The sequence below is a fragment of the Bos indicus x Bos taurus genome, chromosome 21 (genome assembly GCF_003369695.1).
Source record: "Bos indicus x Bos taurus breed Angus x Brahman F1 hybrid chromosome 21, Bos_hybrid_MaternalHap_v2.0, whole genome shotgun sequence".
NCBI classification, from domain to species: domain Eukaryota; kingdom Metazoa; phylum Chordata; class Mammalia; order Artiodactyla; family Bovidae; genus Bos; species Bos indicus x Bos taurus.
In genome coordinates, this window is record NC_040096.1 from 559,258 (window position 1) to 586,163 (window position 26,906).

Below are 26,906 nucleotides of genomic sequence, written 5' to 3' on the forward strand. Positions count from 1 at the left end.
TTAAAACTAAAGAGATTTTAAACTATTAATAAATATATTTTATAATGTATAATATATTGATATATATATATAAATACATATTTATATGTAATAAATATATTCACCAATCTATAAAATGCTAATATACAAGACACTTCATAGTTGCTAAGGAAAAGTGAGATATATGCTTTTAATAAAAAGATATAAGATATGACATACTCAGATATACATTCCACATTTTCCCTGGGGGCCACTGCTCATTTAACAAACAATACAATTATTAAGATAACTTGGAAGAATGACGAGCCTATTTGGACAGAGCAGTGGCCCCTCAGGAAAGAGAAATTACAGGCGGCTAAGGAACTTATAGATGCACAACTAGAATTAAAACATATTGAAGAATCTTGTTCTCCTTGGAACTCTATTTTTGTCTTAAAAAAAAAAAAGAAATCTAACAAATGGCGTCTCCTAACAGACCTTAGAAAAGTTAGTGCATCTATGAAACCTATGGGTGCATTGCAAGCAGGACAAGATTGCTTTTTTAATACACCTTTACACCCTTTAGACCAAGAGAGATTTGCTTTCTCTCTCTCTTATCCTAATCATATTAAACCTCATAAACGGTACCAATAGACGGTACTGCCACAAGAGATGATGAATTCTCCCACCATGTGTCAGTACTACATAGCCAAAACCCTTGAGCCTGTGAGAAAGCAATTTCCTAACTTTCTTGTTATTCACTATATGGATGATATATTGTTTTCGGCTCCATCTATCTTAAACACTGAACACATGTTTGATATAGCTCAACCATGCTTTAAAAACTCTAGATTAATCATTGCCCCTGAAAAAATTCAAACCTCTACACCTTACTATTACTTAGGGTTCGTTGTTAATAGGCAACGCATTACTCCCCAACTAACTCAGCTCCGTGCTGATAAATTATCAACCTTAAATGATTTTCAAAAGCTCTTAGGTGATATTAATTGGATTAGACCTTCTTTAGGCATTGCTAATTATCAACTGAATAACCTATTTAGTACTTTAAAAGGAGATCCTGATTTAAATAGCCTTTGTTCACTTTCTCAAGAGGCACGAGAACTCTGATGCAAAATAAATTACAAAAACAATTTCTTACTGGCATCAAAATAGATTTACCTCTAGAATTGTTTATACTCCCCTCTCATTCTCCCACAGGACTTATTGCCCAACAAGAACACCCAGTAAAATGGATCTATACCCATTTTATGGAAATAAAGTCACTTACACCTGACCTTGAGTTAATTGCTCTAATCATCAATGGAAGAATTAGGACTAAAACTCTAATTGGCTCTGATCCTCATAAACTTGTAATACCTATCAATAAATACATATTACAGGTATTCCTTATAATCCACAGACACAAGACATAGTCAAAACAAACACATCACACACTAAAGTTACAAATAAAAAAAATTTTTAAAGGGGAATACACAGGTACACTACTGTCTTCCTTATCTAAAGCAGACTTTACTAGGTTCTAACATATTTTCTAAACCTATAACTATTGTTAATACAGCTTTATTTGTTTTAAATTTTTTAACCTCTTCTTAGGATTCAACCCAAGGGGGCCCCCAGCATTCAAAATGGAGATGAAACAAGAACCCCAGGAAGAAGAAATTCCAATACGGGCTATGTCTGCTCCAAAGATCTCCAGAAAGCACCGCCCTCGGCGGCATCACCCCGATGATCTCCTCACTTGGAGACAAATAAAAATCCTACTAATCAAGCTGAAAATTTGGTCTCTCAACAGGGGTTGCCTCTGAGTCCTGAATACATTCTCCTGGCAACGCTCAGTCTTTTGGCCTGTACCTCCCCCTGCTCAAGCTTGGACTAACACCCAACTCCCCTCTATTACAAGTGGTCAGATGGATGGAGAGAGGACCAATCATTTCAACTAATGACTCTATACATATGCTTTCTCCCTAGTACATGAAAGGGCCCTCACACCCTGGGCAGGAAAGAAAACTCATTAATATTTCTTTAGGCTATGAAGTCCTTCCCTTGTACATGGGCCCAGCAAAATTGTGCATAAACGTCAGTCGACAAATTTGGGCTTTCGTCCTGCCTCCAAAAGAAGACTTTCCGACACTGCTTGGATTATTTACTGCCCTTTCGTTGTCTGTAAACCATGTTTATATTACTGAAACTTTAGGTAAAGAATTAGGGAAAGAACAAAGAACTTTATGCAAAGGCTTTACTTATAAAAACTTTACTTATACTCCCATTCCTTGGGACAAACATCAAACCAAATCAAGAAAATCAATGTTTATGGCTAATCATACAGTTGTTGATTGGGGACCCCATGGTATGTGGTTATCTGACTGCTCAGATGATATTAACAACACTGTGTGTGATATGGAAGGTCACTGACACTACAATGGAACATTACTATGACAAAGGACTTCTTGAATGGCTTGACTGTGGATTAGCCCCACCTCCTCCTAAGATCGTCCTCGATAAACAGAGTGGGCCTGAACAATGGGCCATTTGGAAACTTGCTGCGAGCATCAGAGCACAGAAGAACTTGGAACTTGGACCGGACATTTCATAGGGACCAGTCGTCATAGTAACTATTTCTTTCGCTACAATCAGTCATATTTTATACAGGCCTGTGTCCCACTTCATTTTGTTATAGCCATAGAAAATTTACAATTTAATAAGACTTTTACGTTCTGCAACTTGTATTAATTGCAAACTATATACTTGTATTAACTCCTCTATTTCTTTAAGCTACTCAATTTTGTGTTATTCCTGTTCATTTCAATCATAGTGCCTACAACTGGAAACAAATCACATTTACAAAATATAAGTGATAATGCCTCTCTGAATGTACAATTACTATAAAAGAAAATCTTTAAAACTTTTTCTAAAAATCTGCCCTCTGCCCCTAATTTGGAAACTTTAGCTGAACAAATTACCTGGGCTAGACCCACGAGGATGGTTTCAAAGTATTACCCACAGTATCGGGTCTGGAACTGTAGCTTTGGTGATTGTCTTGATAATTATATTTGTTGTTTACCGTCGCCTTTCTATTAGGTTGGTTAATACTAACTAAACTCATTTGATCAAGACCTTTTTTTTAAAATATAATAAAATAGAGGGAATTGTCAGGAAGCATTTAACAGGAGGTTTCCTGGTGCTGTTTTGGAACTGTCAGGAATTCTCTGCTCCAAGGAAAGCCTCTCCCATGGGCTAAAGAATCCAGGCATTTCCTTCATTAGTTTTTCTATACAGTGATAAGTACCCTCTTCCTTCCTGTGAACCATACGGTAAAAGTGATTGTATACAACTCTCTCTCCCTTTAATATGGATCAACTATGTTTTGTAAGTCTGGAATTTTTATCTTTGCTGAGAATAACTACCTTGTAAGACAGTATATATGCCCACACCATGTTGATTAAAACACCTTTGCTCCATCAGAGCTCTGGTCCTCGTGTATTTCTCTCTCTCTCTTTTTTAGGTTGATCCCTTGGAGCACAGAGGCACTCTGAGTACACTTTCCTACCCGGGCTTCTAAGACCCTCTCGAGAAGGTGCTCTCCATCTTCACTCCATCGAGAGGGCACCTGAGGCCTCTGTGAACAGAGCAAGTCCCGTCTCAGGGGCTTTATTGGCTTGCTGCATAAATCAAGGAATATCAGCCTCTTCTCTCCTTTACCTTCTTATCGTTGACTCTAGACCACCAGGTTACAGTCCATTAAAGGACTTCAACAAGGTGAGAGCAGCCAGGGACTATGCCCATCGGATTGGCCCTCACCCAGTGAAGCGTTGGGGTTGTGTTTCATTTTGTTAGCATAGTTGTGGGCCCTGCCGGCCAGGGAGTTTTGGCCTTAGTGGGCAGGATCGACCCCAGCAGTTTACCTTGTAAGAGGTTGTGCAGGTGTTGCATGGAGGATGGGCGGGGGCCCCACAAGAAGGGAAACACTGGCTGGAGGAGTCACGGGGGCACGTGGACTGAGCTATCAGGTTAGTCCTTGAAGCAGAAAGGCTAGGCCCCTTAAAGTCTCCCTTCTTCCAAAGAAAGAATACACTGGCTGGAGGAGTCTCTGGGGCATGAGGTTCCAGCTAGAGAGTCAGTCCTTGAAGTAGAAAGGCTAAGCCCATTAATGTCTCCCATCTTGCAAACCACAGAGCAATGTGTCCAGTATTTTAATGATGGGGACCTTCTGCTTACGTGTATGACATACACCCTTATAGCTTCACATGTCTACTACATGCCTCTTACAAGTGCTGGGCACTGTTCTGGGTGCTGGACACTCAGTATGTAGTAGGGGATACGTAGTCCAGGATCTTTCTATTTCTGCAAAGAAAAATAGAAGAACGAAAGACTCCATGTGGTTCAGCTTAAGTTCACCACGTCGACGGCTCTGCGTTCATGTAAACTGTGGTAAAATACATATAACATAAATTTAACAATTTAACCAGTTGACTGAATGACTGGGTGGCTTCAGTGGAGTCAGGCTAACAGATGGCCTTGGGGTGCCATCCGCCTTTGTCCCAGAGGAATACTCCAAAACTTGGTGGCCTTGTAGGCCTTCCCTTTATTCTTCACTCTCCCCAGTGGCTCTAGGTCATTGATCTGTGTCTCATTTAAGAATCTCTTTATTCACTTTGTTGTTAGGTTTATGTTTTGGAAAGCTTCTCAGACGTCCCTGGGTCTTGAGAAGGCAGGCTTGGATTCCGGGTTCTCCCCTGCCACGTGCCTGCCAGGTCGAGGTGGAGGCCAAAGGCCAGTCTGAGTTGTGGTGGTCTGTGTGGTCTTTGGGTCAGTGGACCCCCTCTTCTCTGGAGGGGCAAGGAGATCCTTTGTGTGGAGCCTGGAGAGACTTGACAGGGTCAGTCTTCACAGTCTTGCTCTCTTTTTAATTTATGTTTGCATTTAGTTTCTCCTTTAACTGTTTTCTAGGAGTTTTCAACTCCTAGTGTAGAACTCAAAATATGCAGGGAGCAGCTTATTAAAAAAAGAAGAAGAAATTGCTGAACTGAAAGCAGAAAGAAGCAACACCAGGGTCAGTACGGGGATTCTCACGTGTTGACATTTGCCCCACGTGGGTCACTGCTAGCCTCCGTGTTGCTATCTATAAACTCTGTCTGATTTTCAAGTCATTTTTCACATTTTCCCACTGAGAAGACTAGGGTGGATCAGTTCGTGATTCTCATACCTTACTTCAAATTTATGATGAGAGCTAATGTAATTTTAGTACATTTGAGAGGGGAGTTCTCAACTTACATTTTTGTCCATGCTACACTTTGCGTGGGATCTTAGTTCCCCAATCAGGGATTAAAACCCATGACCCCTGCAGAAGGGTGGAGTCTTAACTACCGGGCCTCTGGGGAAGTCCACTCTTAACTTTAGACAGAACTGGCGGGATTCCAACGTGCCTTAGCATGTTTCCAGCTGTAACATGAGTCTGAAAGGAGTTATCGTCCCTGAAGTCAAGCATGAGGTTGAAAGTGCTCCTTTGGCCCTGCCCTGAAGCTGCTGTTGGAGCACCTGGGGTTACTGGTTGCCCGGTACATGCTGTCGCTCCGGATTACAGCAGGAAAGCAGCAGGCACAGTCCCCAGCTAGCATGACCAGCGAGGTGGAGGTGCTCAGGGCGCTGAAATTGCTGTTTGAGCACCACAAGGCCCTGGACGAGAAGGTACCAGCTACCCATCCATCCTGGATTTAGTGCCTTGTTTTGACCTCACCGATTGCCTGGAAGTGCTGTGTTCCTTCCCTCTCAAAACAAGGCTAAGGCTTCCTTTCCCCCTTAGAGACCCTCCTACAGCTCTCTAAGCCACGAGGAAGAACTGACTAAGGTGATCGCACTCAGGAAGTTATAGACAAGCAGTCACAGGAGGAGATCCAGTTTAAGGAACGCCTGGCAGCCCTCTCTTTCCACGTTTCAGAGCTGGAGAAGGACCTGGACACAGCCAGGAAGGATCTCCTCAAGTCCAAGGATGTGAACGTGAAACTGCAGTGGGACATCCGCAAAGTGAGTGACGGCGGTCGTGTCTGTTGTCCTGAGGTGGACTGTGGGTCCCTTCTTCTCCCAGTGATCTCAGCCTTGGCATGGCTGCGTGAGTAAGAGCAGAGCACTGGAGAGACCACAACTAGCTGCCTCCCCACCTCTGCATCGAAGTCTCTGGGGTAGAAGAGGCCTGGTCCAGGCAGTCCGTTGGCAGTGGACCAACATGAGGGCAGCCCTGGCACTGTGCTGCACCCTGGGTGTGGACTCCTTCTTTCCACAAGTTCTAAGGGGCCCACTGTGCTCCTTTTGTAAAAATTCATTCATCCATTCATTCATTTATTGGTGTATAGTGGCTTTAAACTGCTGTGTCAATTTCTGCTGTACAGCAAAGTGAATCAGTCATCTATCTATCTATCTATGTATCTGCCTCTCTTTTAGATTTCCTGCCCATTTACTTCACCACAGAGCACTGAGTAGACTTCCCTGTGCAGTACACTAGGTCCTTACTCATTGACTTTATGTGTAGTATCAGTACTGTATATATGTCAACCCCAGTCTCCCAGTTCATCCCCGCTTCCACCTGCCTGTTGAATGCTGAAATTTCCTCCTGATTCCCTCAGACGAGTCTGGTGACATCTGTGGAGCCCATTCTCTCAGAGAGATGGGAGCATGCTGTGTGGGCTCTTCTGAGGCAGCTTGCCTGGCCATCTTCTCTAGTTTTCTGAGGTTCCGCTCCTTGAAGTGATGTGTGACAGTGATACCAGCGGTCAGACAAGTCCAGTGTCATTTTCTCACCCTCAGATCCTCAGGCCCGAGCTGTGTGACCATGTGGAATCATGATGTTTCTGGCGGTCGTGTCTGTGGGGGTCATGATTTATGAGAAACATCCCTGGGATGTGGCACTGCTACAGGAATCGTCCCCACTGCCAGCCAGCCAGCTAGTCAGCCACCCTGTCCTTCTGGTGGGAAAGTGTTGCCCCGCACTGCCGGTGGGCACTGGCTGGGGATGGAGATTTGGGCCGGGGTTGTGCTGGTGCGGCTGTTGGGAGCGTTGCCCGGAGCTCAGTGAGCAGCTGAGGGGCCGTCCGTTGGTGGTCGGCGGGCGGTGTCGGGTGCTCGCAGACCCTCCCAGAGCAGGGTCACTAACAACCGCCAGGGGGCGCCCTTCTGCCTGTGATCTTCCTCTCCAGGCTTGGTTTCTCCTCCCCCGCTGGCATCTCTGCTGTCCGTCCCCGGTTGGCCTTGTAGTCCGACTTTTTGTCTTCCAGAAGCTCTGCCACTAAGGAGGCTAAACGGTTCGAACTTCCTTCCCAGCTTAGAAAGGTAGAATGTGTGCCTTGTGCGTCCCACACTTGGCGCTGCCTGCTGCCTGCACTGGCTTGCCACAGGCAGTCAAAGGAGGGGGTGCAGCAGCCGCGGTTGTGGGGCCCGGGGCAGGGGGGAGCACGTCTCCTCTCATGAGCCCGTCACCAGCACCCTCCGTGAGCCACGCGTCACACACAAAGCTGCACAGTCTGCGTGAGCAGGCATGTGGGCATGCCTCCCACGAACCGGGGCCGTGGTCCACACAGAGCATGGTCCTCTTGCTGCTCCTGCAGTCACAGCTCGCGTGCCGTCAGGACAGGGTCGTTTCGAGCGGAGCTGATGCTGTTCTTGGCCGACAAGCAGGAGAGAGTCATGGCAGCTTTGAGAATAGGCTGTGCCAGATGGAGGCCCAACTGGAGGAGAAGAACAAGGAGCTGCAGTGAGTGCCTGTGCTGATGGGGAGGTGGCGTCTGAGTGGGAGACACGGCTTGGGTGGGAGCCAGCGCTCCCTTCCCTGCTGCTGAGTGTGTGCATGTGTGGCCCCATCTGCTGATCCGGGCACCCACCTCCTTGGGAGCAGGGCCAGAGGTGGTCGCCCATAGGTGTTGGGCAGGGGCCAGGGCATCCCCACGTTCAAAGAGGCTGCTTGTTGCTCTGACCAGCCAGTCTGGGAGCTGCTTGAGATACAGGTGGACTTCACGACTGCCCCTCAGACACACCTGCGGGTGCCAGCCCGGGGCCCATGAAACTGAAGGCATGGCGCCCAGGTGTGGAGCCTGCTTGCCTCGGACATGGCGCTGGACTTCCACATGTCAAACCGCTGGTCCAGACACTGTGTGTGTGTAGGATGGCTGCTGCTAGGCAGGAGGAAAACCGTAGTTGCGCTGTGACAGAAGGCGCGTCAGGAAAGGGTGATGGTGGAGGCTCCCATCACCGAGTCCTGAGAGAGGTTTCCTGGAAAGATTGGCCACAGGGCGATACAGACTATTCAGGAAATGGAGTGGGGATCCCAGGTCCATCCTCACGTGTCAGTACTGTCCCCACTATGCCTGTGTTCTTGGGCCCGGACTGCAGAGCCTCACAGGCGGGCTCCCAGGGGGCAGTGGTTCTGACTCCCATCGTGAGACCCACGGTGAGGCGCCCTCCCCGCTTAGGCAGAGAGCTCAATGGCTCCTGATCAGAGGTGCTCTTCCTTACTTTCAGAATTGCTGTTCAGAGTCTGTTGAGATCAGGATGCTGTTTATGACTAAGCCAATTCAAAGCCAACTTTTGTTTTGCTTTAAAAATCTTTGAATGCTGATGCCTTATTGTGGAAGCTGTGACAGGTTTTCTTTCCTTGGGCTCAAAAATCACTGCAGATGGTGACTGCAGCCATGAGATTAAAAAATGCTTGCACCTTGGAAAGATATGACAAACATAGCATATGAAAAGTACAGACATCACTTTGCTGACAAAGATCCATATAGTCAAAGCTATGATTTTTCCAGTAGTCATGGATGGGTGTGAGAATTGGACCATAAAGAAGGCTGAGCCCTGAAGAACTGATGCTTTCATATTGTGTTGCTGGAGAAGACTGTTCTAACAGAAAATAAACTGTTTTTAAATGTATTACAATGGAAATTTTCAAACACGCACAAAAGTGGATGGAGTAGTATGATAAATACCCATGACCCATCAATTAGTCTCAGCAATTTTTAACACAAAGCCAATCTCAAATAGATCTTTCTTCTGTCTTCTCTCCATTGTTTTTTATACAGTAGGTTCTAAAACAGCTTTTCAAACCTTGAAATTGATGCTCATTTTATAAAACACAGCCTTGCCAACTTTGTTAATACATTTAAAAATTGCTTGAGGTAATTATTTCCAGTTTTTTAATATGAATTTTCATATTGGAAAAGACCCTGATGCTGGGAAAGATTGAAGGCAGGAAGAGAGTAGATGACAGAGGATGACATGGTTGGATGGCAACACCAACTCAATGGACATGAGTTTGAGCAGATGCCTAGCAGAAGTCAAGTTACATTTTCCTTATGGCTAATCCACTGCTGTAACATGTATAGTATTTCTGGTTTTGAACACTGAATGTGTTTGCATTATAGTTGGATCTAGAGTGTGTAGCCATTATGTGTGGTTCAGAATTCTGAGTAATCTTTTCTGGGATCACCCAAAAGCTGAGACAAAGCGTGAGCCTTTCACGTGGACTGTGCTGTGCATCAGAAAGATAATACGAGCCACCTACACCATCTAAAACTTCCTAAAACCCAAAGGGGTACTTGACATCCTTCTTTCACTGTGAGTCTTGAAATCTTCTGTGTGATTTCCACATCGAGTGTTTCACCAGCCTGTCTCACGTGCTCAGGGGCTGCACGAGGCGAGTGACTGCCATGACTGACAGCACAGAGATGCCAGGTTGAGTTGAGTGACTCGGAAACTTGGCCCGTTTGACTTGCTTTACTCCATGAGGAAGTGAAGTGGGCTGTAGAGGAATGAATGTGAGGAATGCCCAGGAATGCAGGTGAGCTCCATGGAGACCGTTTAAAGCAACGAGAGGAGTGAGGGCAATAGAGTGAGTCATGTGCCCCTGACCCGAACCCCCACCTGAAGTCCAGCTTCTCTCTACAGACTTCATCGTTGTTAATGGCTTGCCATGTTTCCTCCAGAGAAACCTTTTCTACCCCTGAGATGGAACTTCCTCCTCATTATGGTTTATGGGTGAATATTGTTCTGAATGTTTATATTTTCTAGGGACTCTTAGAGAACATTTTCTCAGAATTAAAATGTTCAGAGTTGATACCTACTCACGTAACCTGTTCTGCACATTTTGGTGCAAGTCATTTTACATCAGGAAAGCAAGCGGTGCAGGCTGTGTCATTTGCTGTTTCTTAGGACCAGCTGATTGTAAACCTGGAAACCCTGAGAGCTGAACTGGACCAGACGAGAGTGCGAGGGGCTCCCTTCCACTATGGGTAGGCTGCTCCCCCAGGCAGCTCCCCTCAGCGCTGTTGAGTGTGACAAGGACCTGTCTGATGTGTGGACAGTAAGACTGGGTGTTGCTCATAGTTGCACCTCAAGGAGCCTGTAGCTTCATGGCCAGCGAGAGGGAAGAGACAAGCATCGTTCCTTAGGATCAAACTTGGTACCATGGAGTGGTAGTCACAGTATTGACAACACTCAAAACCACAGGCAGAGATTTGGAAGTGTGGGGGCGACCAGTTGATATTTGGGTGTATTCATTTGAGGGGCCTGACAGACTGTGACACTGATGTTTCTGAAAAGTTGCAGAAGGTTAATGACCTGTAGTCTTTTTTACATGAATGGAGACTGAGACATGACTTGCCGTTGACTGCAGTGGGAGGAATCACCTGGCTTGTGAATGAGGCGAGCAGATTACTGAGCATCGTGATTTTTTCTTACTCATTGTTTGAGGGGCGGTAATTCTTATTAAGTATTTAAATGTTTCTTTGGCTTCTTCACGGAAAATGGTCACAAGTGAGAGAGAAACTTTAGCAAAGGTTATTAAGTGCTTAACTGGTGACATTCACTCATCTGTAGGAAATCGACTACTGCTTGAAGCCTGACTTAGGAGACAGTTTGGAGTCCATACGCATATTTCTGTGTTTGTGTACTTAGGGGATCCTCACAGTCCAGGGCCTCAACCCAGCCTTCTTCTAGAGTAAGGGGATATCATTTGAGACAAAGGCAGAGCCAGAAACTGGGAGGTGGAGTCCGAAACCACAGTGGGTGGAGTTCAAGGAGAGCATGTGCCCTGCAGAACGGATAGGGGACTTGGCTGGACTTGCCGGTAGAGCTCCCTCAAGGTGAGAGGCTGGTGCTATCAGAAGTGGGGAACCCCTGCTCCTGGAGTGGACAAGGTGAGTGTGAGGCAGACTGTGTAGACAGTGGGGAAAGAGGAGGTGGACATGGCCTCCTGCTCTTGGGGGTTTTGGGGTAACGAGGAGGGCCCTGGTGCCAGGACCCGAGGCCTGGCATGGTTTGGGGGCTCAGATGGAGAAGCCTAGGGCCTGGTCACCAGTCCCCTGTGTGTCAGTGAGTGTGAGAGACAAGAAGAGGAAGCAGCCACGGGGCAGGAGGGCCCGCTGTGCTCTGAAGGCAGTGGGCCCCAGCGGCTGGTGCGAGGGAGGGGTGTCTCCAGGAGGCAGCTCTCGAGGGGTCACGACAGTGACGTAGCAGCACAGGTGGGGCTTCGGAGTGGGGCTTGCGGGCACTGTGGGCTGGGTGGGGGGCACTATGCTGGCTCAGGAGAAAGGGAGTGGGGACTGAAAACCCAGCTCACAGGCAGGGCAGGCATGGCATATTTGGTGGGGCTTCCCAGAGGAATTGGTCACCTTGTCTCTGAGACCTTCTCTGGGGAGATAGAGCTTCGGGTGATGAGGGGGAAAGAGATGGAGGCTGAACCCCACGAGGGGACTAGGAGGTGATGGTTGGGGTGCAACCCAACCCGGAGGCCTCTGTGGCCCTCAGAGAACCCTTGAGGGTCCACAGTCCACAGTGGGACTGTGTCATACCCCCTACCCAGTTCCCAAGTGTGGTCTGGCCCCAGACCCTTGGGTGGAAGTGGAGTAGAGAAGGGAACAGTTCTGTCAGGAGGGAGGGGAGACAGGAGGGAAGACAGGTGTGGCTCCGGGAGATTCCAGACTTCCATCTCCTGTGCAACACAGTGTTCCTCGCAAAACCGTCGATCAGAGCAGCATGTGACCCCGAGCCAGCTGAGCTGGTGGTTGAACCTGGCCACTCTGCAAACGTATGGGGTGTCCTTTCCTCGGAGGAGGGCCCTGTCTCCCGGGTTTAGGGACTCCTGCACGTGAAGGCACCACCCTCTTCCCAGGGACAAGACTGAGCAGAGCCCGGGCAGTCCTGCAGTGCAGGTGGCTCACAGTCAAGTCGGGGCCACCCTGCCTCTCAGCAGGCCCCTGCTGAGTGAGCTCCTGGCACCTGCAGGCCCAGGCCTTAGTGCTCAGGGCCTGAGCATCTGTGCTGGGCCTTGTTCAGCCCAGAGTCCGGTGACACGCTCACCTCTGTTTTAATGGGAGACACCAGTGGTGTTCAGCTCTGAGCTGTGGGTCCGAGGCCTTTCTGCTGCGGGTTGTCTGTGGCACCTTTAAAAACACTGAGAGCAGTGCAGACAGTGTTCCAGGCAGACCGGTGATTGTGATCCACGGACTTCACACGGGAGACGGAGGTCAGAGAAGGTGCAGGCCAAAGGGGAGGTGGGGTGCCAAGGGGAAAGCAGAGAAGGTGCAGGCCCCACCCTGGGACCCAGCCCCAGACAGCCGATGCTGTCCTAGTCAGCTCCACAACCTCAAGTCAGCACTGCCTTCCCTACATACGGGAGTTTTCCAGCTGCTGGGGATGAGCCCTGAGTGTCTGCAGAGCAGCAGGCGGCCTGTTGCTGTTGGAGCCAGGAGGGCAGTGTCCTCCCGGGGGCCCTTTTGCTGTGAAATTGCCAATCTTCCAAATGGACAGGCTCTGGCTTGACTGACAGAGTCAGCTCTCTTTTCTGCTAACAGCACTGCTCTTTGCCATGTGTTTCAGCCTACCCCACTTGGGCAGTGCCCTGGACCTCAAGTTCCTGGTGGCAGACTGGCCGGCAGACTACTCAGGAGATGGGGCAGTGCTGCGATGCCTCCAGAAAGGCCAGCTGGCAGCGCTGCATGATGAGCCACCAGAAGCAAGGACCCCGCTGCCCCCTTCCCGTCCCTGGTGGGCACCTTGTGAGGCACCTGCCCCCTCACACTGTGCTCCTGAGGTCGGTTTGGAACAAAGTGCTGATAGGTCGCTTTATGTCTTCCCATTTTCCTTTTTCTGGCTAAGAGTTTACTTTTAAAGCATGCTTTTTTTTTTTCTTAAAATAACCAATTTGGATAACTTGTGGCCTACTGTGAGGCCCAGCATGGTACTAATTAGCATAGTTTTGAAATCATCCTATGAGTAAATGGATACACATATCCATCAGCTTATAGTGAGAAGAATTCTCATTGGAAGTTTAAGTGCTTTTATATTTTCACCTCATTCATGGCATGTATTTGTTCATACATGTCTGTGTTTTGACCTTCCATATTCAGTGAGCAGTTAGTTTGGACCAGACATGGTCAGAAGTAGGACTCCAGCAGTGAATTAAAAACTGTGTGTGTTCTTTATCCACTGCTATGTAACGAATCATTGCAAAGCTTAGTGACTTCCCAGGGAGCAGCTTACAGTCCACAGTGCCTGTGCATTGTAGCAGGCAGGCCTGGTTCAGGGCCTCCTGAGGGCACAGACACGGGAAGGCCCCCCAGGGCTGGATGGCAGGCTTTCAGACTCACCTGGCTGCAAGGGACAGGCTCAGGTCCCTGCCGTGTGGCTTTCCCATGGCCTGGCTTTCCCTGGAACACCCTCTGAGTGCGAGAGCGTGGGGTTTTGCCCGGGGCCTTTTGCACCCTGGTCTTGAGGCCGCACACCTTCACTTCTGTTTGTGAGAGTGAGCTGCGAAGTCCTGCCTTGCTCAGGGGCTGAGCAGGAGTTGCCCCTTCTGCCTCTTGAAGGGAGGAGGATGGAAGAATTTGTGGACCCCTTTTTAAACCCGCGTAGCCTGTCGAACAGTAATGAGCAGGGAAAGATCAGAGTGCCCGAGTTGTCCGAGGAGGAGGGGACGATTGTGTGTGAACAGGGTGGCCAGCAAGATGACACCAGGAGGGTGACCTTGAACCAGAGACCCGGAGGCAGGAAGAGAAGTAGCCACTTGGAAATAGAAAAAGGGTCGTGTCAACCAGTGGGGACAAGGGAGAGAGCAGGCCACATCAGGGAGGAGCCCGGGCTCAGGCCTGAGCAGCTCGAGGCCAGAGCCTGTTTCCTGAGGTGAGGAGGGCTGCCGGGATGGGAAGCTAAGAGCCGGGCCTCAGCCCTGTTGAGGTGGATGAGCCCATGGGGTGTCCCAGGGAACATGTCAGGAGAGCAGCTGAGTGTTCCGTCCTGCATCCGGGAGAGAACTCACTCAGCTCAGGGTGGACTTGGGGTTGTGGGCATACAGATGGCATTGAAAGCCACGAGCACAGTAAAGTCACCAGGCGGGTGCCGGTGGAGAGAGATGGGGTGCAAGGGTAAAGCTGTGGGGCACCCTGCATTCCAAGGTTGAGAAGGGGTGCAAGGGACTGAGGAATAACCCCAGGGAGGGCAGGGCCTGGAGCCCAGGGAAAGACATGCTGGGGCGGGCATGGGGGAGGGCAAGGAGGGGAGGGGGCTTGGTAACATGGGTTCCTCGAACCCCCAGGGAGCTGCCCTGCAGAGTGGGGCACACCCACCGCCTGCTGGCAGAGAGCTAGAGACTGGGTGGGGAGGGGACTGTAGAGGCCGCTCCCAGGGAGCTTTCAGAGACCCACAGTGGGTGTTGCAGGGAGCCCCGGAGGAGGAATCTGCTGGTTCCCCTTGTGCTATTGGAAGGCAAGAGAAGGGAGAGGACGTGCTGACCGGGCTGATGGGGGTGAACCCATACGCAGCTGGTTCGCTGGAGTGGAGCAGGAATGATGGCAGGTGGTCCTGGAGCCAGCGAAGTGGGTAGCCCAGCCCTGGAGTGGGGTCGTGACAAAGACAGGAGGCGAGGGCACTGGCCACAGGGAACAGGGAGCCAGCAAGCCAGCACTTCGAGGCTGCCCCTCAGTTCCTTTGAGGTCATGTCTGGGAAAGAAGGCAGGACCTGGGTGACAGTGTGGCAGGGGGGACATTTGCAGAGAGAAGGGTGTGAGGTGTGAGAGCCGGAGGGCAGCACGGGGCCCCGCGGGAACTCTTCCATGTGTCTCTGATGACAGAGCCTCCCTTGTGGTGTGAGGGGCCGTCCCCCAGAACAGCCCGAGGGCCTGTGCCCCGAGAGGAGAGCCACGGGGGGGTGGGGGGGGGGGGCTGGCCCTCCTGTCTCCTGGCTGCCCCTGCTCGCTCCTGTCTGTGGGTGTTCAGACCAGCCTGGGAAATGGAGGGCTGGAAGCCTGAGAGGATGGCACTCTCTGGTGAACTGGTACCAGAGATGACCGCTGATAGGGACCCAGTGGCTGCCGAGCTGAAGGGTTTTTTTTTTTCTTATTTTCCTCCAGCCTGGCTGATGGAGGCATGGACGTATTTTTGTAATTTTCAGTTTCTGTCTCTGACTCCATCAGCCCACCCTTGTGAATAACCTCATAGGATTGCCTGCCGTCCTGGGTGTCACCAGGCCATCTAGGAACTGGATTCTCCCCCTGCCCGTTTCTTCAGTCCTGCTCGCTTAAGAGATGGCAGTGTCTCATGAGCATGGCCATTTATCCACAGTCAGGGCTTCCATGTAAAATTGGGCTCAGTTCCTGATAGACTTGACGGCTCTGAATGTCGCTGACAAGACGTGGTCCTCTCGTGCCCAGATGCACACCCTGAAGGAGCAGGACTGGGAGCACGCGCAGCAAGCCAGTGTGCTGGCCGACGTGACCCAAGCATTCCAGAGTGACGAGGGAATGTCTGACGGTGAGGGCAACAGGGTCACCTTCTTCAGCTCGGTCGCTCAGCTGTCACCCAGCAGGCAGGCCGATGCCGAGACTCTGACTGTGATGCTGCAGGAGCAGCTGGACACCATCAATGAAGAGATCTAGTGGGTGATGGCAAACTCGGCTCCCCAGAAACTCGGTTTCTCTGAGGAGCTGTCTTCTAGGGACGTCTGAGTGTTCCGTAGTAAGAAACCTGACCTCAGGTCTGCTTCAAGAATTTTCAGTTTTGAGATTGCCCTTGATTATCGAGCTTGGTGAGCCAGGGCATTCTGTCCACGGTGTGCTGTCAGCACTCTGTGGGGGGGCATTGTGGGGTGTCCCCCTCAGCTCTGAGCCCCAAGGTGGGTGAGGTGCCGAGGCGGTGTCCCCTGCGGCCCGTGCACCCTCCTGTATCCCTCGGAGCCCCCCACGTTCTGGTGAAAAGCCACCTGGGGAAAGCTGGGGTTTTGGGGTTGGCAACTTCCCACTCAGATCTGCATTTTCCTTTTTAACTTAATGCAGTGTGAAGATTGGCTTGTTGTAAGACAGTGGTCCAAGGACATGTGTTTGAGTTTTTCTCATCTCATCAGTATATTTAAGATGTTTTCTTTAGACACCATCTTGGCAGTTATAACAATTTTCAAAACAGGATAGAATCCAAAGGCCTGCCTCGTGGTGAGCAGGGGGCCTTGGGTCTGGGTGCAGCCAGGTGGCTGGGGGCCCCGAGGCCTGCCTGGTGCCACACCCGCACAGCTATGCCCGTGTCCCGAGTCCACGTTCAGAGTGGCCGCAGGCCGGTGACACTGCACAGGACCAGGCAGAGCTGCTGCTCAGACTGTTCTCGTCACGTCAGCCCAGGCCGAGGTGCCCATTCCTGTTGGCTGAGCGCGGGGCTCCGGGGGAAAGGCAGGTGGTGAACGGGACAACCAGCAAACGCAGGTGGTGCCGCCTGCCCATTTGACGCCAAGACAAACCTCTTTGTGGGCTGTGTTTGAGCACAGACGAGCTCAGAAAGATGGTCTTTCCACGTCCCTGCAGGAAGTATGGAACGGTTATATATTAATATTTTTACTTTACAGAAAGTTGTCAGGTAAAAGTGATTTTTCCTTATGCGGCAAGTTGACTTGATGTAAATGGTAAATTCTGTCCATCAACTTGTTATCCACAGTGAAAACCTTTCAAGATGTATAAATAGAAGTGAAGCTGGAGAGTTTACTTCCTGTAAGAATCTTGTATTTTAATTTGAAAATCATTTTATTTGCATAATCTTGTATTTAAAATGCTATATAAAATCATCCACCACACATTAGGGGAGAAGAGCAGCAACTGTGAATTCTAGGTTAATGCAGCACATTGACATGGATCCAGAAACTCACACAAAGCTGGTGGAGAACTTCATCAAGTGATGTGTTTGTATATACACAACCTTAAAAAAAAAAAAAAGATCAACTCAGCACTTCATCTGGTCTGGAGACTTGTGTTTGGAAACTGCAGCTTGTTCATGAATTGCTGTTTTGATTATACAGAGTTCCCGATTCCCAGTGGAAAAGACTTGAGGCACTGACGTGCATCTCTGCCCTGAGAGCAGGGGAGGTAAGGGTTGTCAACCTGAAGTATCTCCTCACAGAAAGAGTCACCACCAGGGCCCCTTCAGAATGTTAGAGTAAATAAGTGAAATCAAGTGTGAATGATCAAGGACAGTTTGTAAGACTCAACGCTAAGTTATTCTAAGTTTGAGAATATTAAAAAGAGGAAACGTAGAACCTTTTGGCAGAGATATTAATTGAGCAACTGTTTCTGGAATTTGCTAATCATGACACAGAATGCCAGCCCAAATTTATTGTCCAGACAGGTTCCTCTGCTGACAAAGGCAGGTGACGGGGTTTATTCTATTTTAGGTTGATCGAAGAAGAGGAGAACACGGAGCAGAGGGCCGAGGAGACTGAGAGCAGGGAGGGCAGGGGGAGCTTAGGCAGCCTCCGTCGTTTTAAATCAGTGAGCTCCCTCAACCTGCTTCCCGCCTCCTTGCATACTGGCTCCTGTCTGCTCCTGCCCAAGCCCAAAAGGAGGTGGCACAGCCCGGCACAGGAGTGAGACTGGCTGGGCATCATGACTCTGGTATGTGTCTGCCTCCTCCCTGCTGCATCCCTCCCCCAGAAAATTGGTTTTTTTGTTTGTTTGTTTTTTCTCTTTATACCCAGAAGAAAATCAAGTACATTTGCTACACTCAGAGGTTTAAAAGTTTTTAAACTGCCTAGTCTTTAATCATTCCACAATGGCACAGCAATAAATTAGTCTTGATATTTGGACCACTAACTTAGCACGTCATCATGAACTCATCCAGAGCCTGCCTCTGTAACGTTGGGCCTGGCCTGTGCTGGGCACAGCAGCTGCAGGGAAGTTTCTGTTCTCAGGGAGCAGACAGCTTTGTGAAAGTAACTATAGGCAGCTCTCATGGCATGGGAAAGCCATGCAGCACATTTTCCATTAGGGATGCCTGGCTACAGGGTGCAGGGCACGCGGTGGGACAAAACCAAGAATCTACACTGGTCTGCTTGCTGATGGACCTGGCCACGCACTCAGGCCAGCTCTGCATGTGAAACCTGGTTAAAAGCCCAGTGCCCCAGGGCCCCAGGGAAGACATCGTGCTGCCTCACTTTTCCGAGTCTAAAACTGGGATGACAAGCTAGGGCTTTTGGTGACAGAGTGTGCAGCTCTAAAGCACATGTTCCAGCTTTCTTGTGTGTTTAGCTTAGGTGTTGTGAGTGCATTGCTGTTTACCCCATAAAATCACGTGTAGAACACTCTGCTTTGTAACTGGACTTGTATTATCTCTTTTTTCTGTTACCACCCATTTCATGTTAGCTGCATTGTTAGTCAGCTTATAATTAAATTAACCGTGAATCATTTTAGAGGCCTGTGAAGTGGTAACTAGTCCATTTTGTGGTCTTTTGACACTGTTTTTATAATTGGCATCATTGGCTAATTAGCTGATATTTAAAATTCTTTGATGATTTCTCTGTGGTTTCATGCTTGATTTCTTTCCGAGTATTTGGAAAAGAACAGTTCTGGATGTCTTCCTTGCTGTTGGAGTTCTCTGACGGTGTGTCTGCTTTCATCATTGGATTTGATTTCCTGTCTCATCCTGTTGTCTGCTTAGTCGTCATCAATCCAGACCCCCCCCCCTCCAGCCCCCGAGGGCCATCTCCCCTCCATCTACCCATCTATCTCCCCTCCACCGTCCCCCCACTTCCTCTGGTCATAGCAGTGCTGTGGTCCACAGCGTGAGTCCCCTTAGTCGGGTTTGTGCTTTGTCTTCATGTCTCATTAAATGGTGTTTTTCCCCCATAGCATTAATTTGAATTGGTGTATCACTATGCAGTTACAGGAGAAGGCAATGGCAATCCACTCCAGTACTCTTGCCTGGAAAATCCCATGGACGGAGGAGCCTGGTAGGATGCAGCCCATGGGGTCACACAGAGTCAGACAGGACTGAAGCGACTTAGCAGCAGCAGCATGCAGTTATAAGCATAATGTAGATGGATCCTAAACTATATATTATGTGTAATTCATAAATGAGATTGTGCTTACATAAAGAAATGATCCTCTTAAGTGTAGAATTAATGGACTTTTAGATACGCAGATGACACCACCCTTATGGCAGAAAGTGAAGAGGAACTAGAAAGCCTCTTAATGAAAGTGAAAAAGGAGAGTGAAACAGTTGGCTTAAAGCTCACCATTCAGAAAACTAAGACCATGGCATCTGGTCCCATCACTTTATGGGAAAAAGATGGGGAAACAGTGTCAGACTTTTTTTTTGGGGGGGGGGGGCTCCAAAATCACGGCAGGTGGTGATTGCAGCCATGAAATTAAAAAGACGCTTACTCCTTAGAAGGAAAGTTAATGACCAACCTGGATAGGTATTAAAAAGCAGAGACATTACTTTGCCAACAAAGGTGCATCTAGTCAAGGCTATGGTTTTTCCATTGGTCATGTATGGATATGAAAGTTGGACTGTGAAGAAAGCAGAGCGCCGAAGAATTGATGCTTTTGAGCTGTGGTGTTGGAGAAGACTCTTGAGAGTGAGTCCCTTGGACTGCAAGGAGATGCAACCAGTCCATTCTAAAGGAGATCAGTCCTGGGTGTTGATTGGAAGGACTGATGCTAAAGCTGAAACTCCAGTACTTTGGCCACCTCAAGTGAAGAGTTGACTCATTGGAAAAGACTCTGATGCTGGGAGGGATTAGGGGCAGGAGGAGAAGGGGACGACAGAGGATGAGATGGCTGGATGGCATCACGGACTCGATGGACATGAGTTTGGTTGAACTCCGAGAGTTGGTGATGGACAGGGGGGCCTGGCATGCTGCGATTCATGGGGTCACAAAGAGTCGGACACGACTGAGCGACTGTACTGAACTGAACTGACACAATATCCTTTCTGTGTTGGTGCTTGTATTTCTGGAAATCTCATCAGCTTTTGCACAGTTAATGTCTATGTTAGACTCATTTAAAAAGTATCATCTATGGTTAATAAAATGTAAAGACTGCACCTGCTATTATGCTAGCTTTCATTCTTACATATTTTCACAGGGAGCTTGCTTTAATGAATTTATTGTGAGAAGTTTTAAATCAAATTCTATATCAGGATTTTACATTAATGTCCAATAGGTGGTTAGATTTGTTCAATGTTAAACTAGGTATCATGGTAAGTTCCTCATCAGTTAAAATACTAATTTAAAGTATAACATGTTTTTTAATAAGAGAAACTAACTTATAGAGAAATTTGGCTGAGAATAGATAACTGTTAAGGCCCTTTGTTGTACAGAATGCTGTGCTTTAATAAATCATGATGTTGTAATAGAGTGGTATTATTCCTGAGTAATAATTTATAGTGTTTCTCTAGTAAATCTTGAATAGCTTATTTAACTTCTGTGGTCAAAAAAAAAAAAAAAAAATGTTCTGCTTCCAGTCACATGTTCTCTAAATCTTCATGTCACTTACATGTTTGCCATCATTTTTGCTTTACTGTATTTGCCTCTACAGATTCTTGAAATTTTAGCTTCAAAGTCGCAATAAATCTGGTTTATCTTCATTTCTTTGCATGAATCCATCAGCCTAGTGATTTAAAGAAGCAGCGTCGAAAGGTAAACTAGTAATTTAGCAGGCCTTGGTTTCTCTGTGAAGTACTAAAGAGTCCTTATTATTTAACATGAATGAACACTGTGTGGTTATGTCCTGGTGAATAATTGACGTTTTAATGGAAGTAATAAAACTCACCCACCACTTAAAATGTGCTGATGGTTCTGTTGGAAATAGGTCATTCGTTGGGACAATTGTAACAGTTTGCCTTTCTCCCACTTGTTTGCCTTCTCATCATCTCATGCTTGTTTATAATAGACATAGTATTATTTATTATTTTTAAAATGTTCTTTACTTATGTTTTTGGCCATGCTGCACAGCTTATGGGATCTTAGTTCCCCAAGCAGGGATCAGACCAGTGTCCCAGCAGTGAAAGTGCCAAGTCGTAACCTCTGGACCACCATGGAATTTCCGCTTAGTGTTTTCTTATAAGAAATGACTGAATCAGAGCCATAGATGATAGATTTGTGGGAAGCCAATTTAATGATGGTGGGTAGCAGTGTGCAGGAGACTCTGTGCTCTGGGCACATGCTTTCTGAGTCTGTCATCTCATCCCCAGGTGAGGTCCAGGCTGCTTCTATCCCCATTCAGCAGACATAGATAGACACTGAGGCTTAGCGAGGCCAGGCACCCTGCCCAGGCTCTCACACCCAGCAGCGCCGTGCGGACTGGTCTGATCAGAGTCTGGACACTTAAATGTTGTGCCGTCCAGCCCGCTTTCTTCCAGAGGCTCTCATGTCCATCACAGCATCCCTGATGGAGGGAGCATCAGGAGGGAGCTCACTGCCTCTTCCCTCGGGTCACTTGGATGAGCTCCTGTTGTTGGAGTCCAGTGCCCCAAGGGATGGCCTTCCTTGTCCCTGTCCTGCTCCCAGCCCATTGACCAAGCACCCCTGGGCCTTCCCACAGGACTGCGGTGGCCGCTCTCCAGTTCAGGCAGCTCAGTGCCCGGGAGTCCTTCTGCTGGGCACAGCAGAGCAGCGCCGTCCCCCTGGGGTTGGTGACCTGGGTGTGCCGCTCGCTTGCTGTGTGGCCTGCTTTGCCCTCCTGTTAAGTGGACATGGCGCTGCCCAGCCTGGCCACGTGGGCACCAGTGGGGCAGCTCCCATCCTGGGGGAGGGTGGCCAGGCTGCAGACCCAGAGGCCTTCCTCAGGAGGAAGGGGCTGGCCTCAGTCCCTGACTTTGAGGCAGGTGTTTGTCTCCACTGAGTCCATAGTCAACCCAGGTGTGTCACTTCCCTGCTCTGTTTGTTGCTGTTTTCTGATTTTTATAGATGCTTATTTTAACTTGAATTTGAGATCGATCACTGTTCAGTTCCATGTGGATAATTTCTAGCCTTTGTAGCCTTCTATTGTCTAAGGGTTCTTGTTAGACCTCAGGGGAGGGGGCCCAGTTTATCAAGCTGCTGTTAAACGAGTTCATCTGTATTTTGCACTAAGTCACTTTGTTGTCACCAAGCTCCCGTGGGACTGCACGGGATCAGTATTCTTTACAGAATCCCACTAAAAAGGCACAGGTTAGTTGGTTAAAACAACACACTCATTGTTTATAAAAATACATGCCATGAATATCTCCTAAAACCTCCCCTGGCTTAACCACACACCCAGATGTATCAGTGAGACCTGTCTGGACCCTGAGGGGTTAATCTGTTCCCCACACTGTTACCACCACTGTCTTTGTCCTCACATCCAGGACCAGTGGAAAAGCTGGGAGTCCAGGAGAGATCATCTCTTTTTTAAAAAATTAGTTTATTTTTTAGTTGAAAGTTAACTGCTTTACAGAATTTTCTTTTCTGTCAAACATTAACAAGAATCAGCCATAGGTACCCATATATCTCCTCCCTTTTGAACCTCTCACCCCTCTAGGGTGATACAAGACCATCTCTTAGTGAAGACCCAGGGGTGCTTTATGGAAACCACTGTGAGCGAATGACACTCGAACTGCATGTAAGTACTTCAGTGGGTAGCCCCGAGTCTGTATGTTACTGAGAAATACGATCCAGGCACATGGTGTTCGCGTGGAGGGGTTAGGTACCTTTTCTGTGTTTCTCTTATTGTCATGGGTTCCAGTAACCTGCATCATCACTACAAATGATCTTGGGTGGTGGCACAAGCTGTATCTTTTTCTCCTTCAAACAGCAAGGTCTGGTCGGCTTTGCTGAGAGGTTTCATACTCTAGCTGTGGTGCTTCTGAGCAGCATCTGGCAATGAGCACAGTCCTTTCATCAGGGCAGTTCATGCCATGCAGGGTCCACGGTGCCGGTGTCACTCTGCTGTCCTGCCCGGCAGGGCCATCTGGTCGCTGGATTCCAGGGAGGGTGGAGCCCGGCTGCAGGGAGGCTCCCATCCAGGGTCTCTGCATTCAGTCGGATGCTCTCGCTGTCCCATAGCCCTGCTTCTCTTGAACAAGACTGTCCTTTAAGATGGCATTAAGCTACAACAAGGGGGGGGTTTTGTACTTGGGGGAAAGCATAGCTAATAGATTTTCAAATAAGTTTCTGGTTATAATGTAATGCCTGTGTGACTGCCATTTTCAAAACAGTCTATTGTTAGCCAATTTGACACTTACCTCACTCCCTCAGCTGCCAGCTTTACGGGAAGAGGTAGGAGATGACAAGACTGCCATCAAATGTGAAACCTCGACCCCCCACCTCGCTGCAGTCCCTTCGGCTGGACCGCCTGCACACGGGGGCGCTGCGCATAGCCACCCACGAGGATATCAGGGACACCCACAAGTAAGCGGCCTGTGTGCGCATCATCAGTTTCAGGAGCCCTGTGCCTCTTGTCTTGAAAGAGTTGCAAGGATGATTTTAAAGAAATACCATTGGGTTCAGTGCCTGTGTTTAGTGGTGAACTTCAGGTGCTGGGGAAGAAGAGCTCAGTGACCTCAATGATTTTAGAAAACGTCCTTCTCTACATATTGGCTCTTGTGGTAGCTTTCTTCCTGATATTGGTAGAGGTCTGCCCGGCCCAGGGCACGTTTCTGACAGTGACGACCCCGTGCCTCTCAGGTTCGCTCTTGAGGGTCCCTCCCTTTTCCTCAGGGGTCTCCTCTCAGGAGACTCTGTCCCTTCCTTTGACTGACACTGTCCTCATTGAGACTACCACCTGAGCTCCAGTCCTGAGCCAGGCAGCACTTGATGGAGGACACATGTGGTCACTTGGCCAGCAGACCTGCACGGTGACTGTTGCTCTCCCGCCACGGCTGGGGACAGTCACCCTGCAGGAGGCGGGGGGAACTGCCCAGAGCAGGGGAGCTTGCCTTCTCCTGGAGCATTTTCACCTGCCGAGCAGCGACCCTGATGGAGGGTCGGAGTGCCCTCTGCACCAGCTTTCCTGGAGTCAAGCCCTCCTCGGGTGAGAGCTTGAAGCAGAGAATCTCAAATTCCTGGGGTGGTTGTCTGTGTCTCAGAGCCTGCATTGCTCGTGTGGAGTGTGTTTGGTGAAGGAGACTCCACTCTCTGCTGCAAGGTTGAGGCGCGGGTGTTGCTGGGTGCCCGTTTCTATCAGTAGCTCTTGTGGAGTGGTGTGTGTTTGCACGAGGGTGCCAGTTAAAGGTCCTTTTCTCTCCCTAAAGCTCGACAGGCTCTCAGGACAACCCCGGGAACAACCCCAGCAGCAGAACCAGCAGGCAGGACTCGCTGCACAAAGCCCCAAAGAAAAAGGGCATCAATCAAGTCCTCCATTAGCTGCTTGTTTCGCAAGAAGGAAAAGGGCCAGCCTGAAAACCCCAGCAAGGAGGCATTAGGACCAGGTGGGTGCTTCACTGTTCAGAGGGAGGAGGGCCTGCAGGCATGTCCCTTCTGTGTCTCCTCCATTGTCCCCACGAGGCTCCAGTCACTCTCACTGGGAGTCCTCCTGGGAGCAGGAGCAGAAGAGGTGTCTGTCTTCTCAATGGGTCTGAGATGATCAGATGAGCTAATGAGTCGATGGATGGATTGATTAGTGAGTGGATGGATGGATGAAGAGATGGCTGGCTGGATAGGTGGATGGATGGAGCATGGAATGAATAAAGCAGATGATTGTACTCCAATGCTAGAAACATATTGTACGAAATTGATTGAGCAGGAGCTGGGCAATGATTGTTTCCTCCTAACAGTGACACGTGTTTGGAAACTGACTAAGTGCTCATCAGTGAGGGGTGAAGTACAATCTGTGGACATCCCACAAGGAACAACCTGCCCTCCTTCCTACCACCTTCTCCATCCCCAGGAGCTCATCAAGGGTTCTGCCCATGCCCCCACCCCACCCCACAGCCACGCAGGTCCTCCTGGGGTCCCCTCATCACACAGGGTTATCATTAGGCCCTCATCTCCCTTGGCTTCATCTCCTTGAAGACAGGGTATGTTCCTGCCTCTTCAGCCACAAATTTGTTGAGTCTTGTTTGTGCTGGGTGTGGGATTTACAGGGTTAAGTAAAGCAGATGTGATCTGGAGCACAGTTAAGTGACAAGAGAGAAAAAGGAGCAGGTTATTAAATGTGATCCTTATTATTAATAAATACAACACTGAGATGGATGGTGCATTGATTATATACCGATGCTGTGTGTGCCCCTTCCCAAGCAGGTGCTGCCCCCTCCCGATTTACAGAGGAGGACACGGTGACGGTCACACGGTCAGGGAGTGGTGAGGGCAGGTTCACACCCACGCAGCGGGACCAGGCACTTTGCCAAGCTCCAGCCACCTCTCTGGTGGATGCCACCAGAATGAGATGGTTCTACAGCATGATGATTCAATAGACATGAGTTGGAGCAAATTCCAGGAGATAGTGAAGGACAGGAAAGCCTGGAGTGCTGCAGTCCATGGAGTGACAAAGAGTCGGACACACCCGAGTGGCTGAACTAAAACCTGAGTGTGTGCTAACCTGCTTCAGTCGTGTCTGACACTGCGACCCCAGGGACTGTAGCCCACTAGCTCCTCTGTCCATGGGATTCTCCAGGCAAGAATACTGAGTGGGTTGCCACGCCCTCCTCCAGGGCATCTTCTCGACCCATGGATCGAACCCACATCTCTTGTTATCTGTTGCATGGGCAGGCAGCATCTTTACCCCTAGCACCACCTGGAAAGCCCCAGTGAACGCTGACAACTAGAAATGCAGAAAATAAGGGCTGCTCCTAAGTTAAACTGGCAGAGCAGCAAGCACAGGTTGTAAAGAGGAAAACACATGATGAGCAACAACAGGGCTGACAGAAACAAGCAGGGATGCTTTCACCCACATAAAGAAAATATCTGTGCCATTCAGAAGAGGAGCCCATCAGCCCTTGGAGGGACAGTTGGAACCAGAATGAAAACCGAGGCCATGGTCAGCAGTGCCCACCACACGGCCTGGGTGGCATGGTGTCACTCACGGGGCTTCCTGCATCCCCAGAGATGCTGGCCATAACGTCTCTGAGTGCCAGGCTGGGCAGCGTCCCTGTGTGAGCTAAGGTATCACTGCTCTCCTTTCAGTGCTGCTGTGGGGCCCTCTGTGGGCAGCCACCCTCATCCTCTGCCCTGCCACCCCCTGGGGCCCGGCTGTCCCCCTGGGATCTTTTCAGGCCTTGAGCTTGGGTATTCCCAGCCCTCTGCCACTCGGGACTGGGATGCGACTCAGGACTTGGCCTTGAGATGTCAAGGAGACCGTGAATCTGTAAGGACACCGCCCTGGGGCCCAAAAGAAAGCAGGAGAGCAAAGCCCCCATGGCGAGGAATCAGAGCTGTGGAACGTGCCCACAGGCTCCACTGCGTCCTGCACAAGTGCCTCTTCTTTGCCTCTCCTTGGCCTGAAACAGAGCCCAGCTGCTGCTGCTCCACAGGTGATTCCTAAAGATGTACCTCCTGCAAGAGCTATTGTCCTGCTGCTCTGGGCTGCCTGAATGTGCTCAGGAGCATCAGACAAGTGGAGCTGCCACACCTCATACTTCAGGAGGGGGCCTGATACTGGGGAAGGGTTGGAGGGTGGGGGAGGGTCTGAGGGTGGGGGAGGACCTGATGCTGGACTAGGGCGTGAAGCTGGACTAGGGTCTAA

The 26,906-nt window shown here is 49.2% G+C and overlaps 1 pseudogene; it reads left to right on the forward strand.

Annotated features, from left to right (window-relative positions):
* The first annotated feature begins 648 nt into the window (after positions 1-648).
* On the forward strand, positions 649-25,682 carry LOC113880073 (annotated as a pseudogene).
* Positions 25,683-26,906: the final 1,224 nt, after the last annotated feature.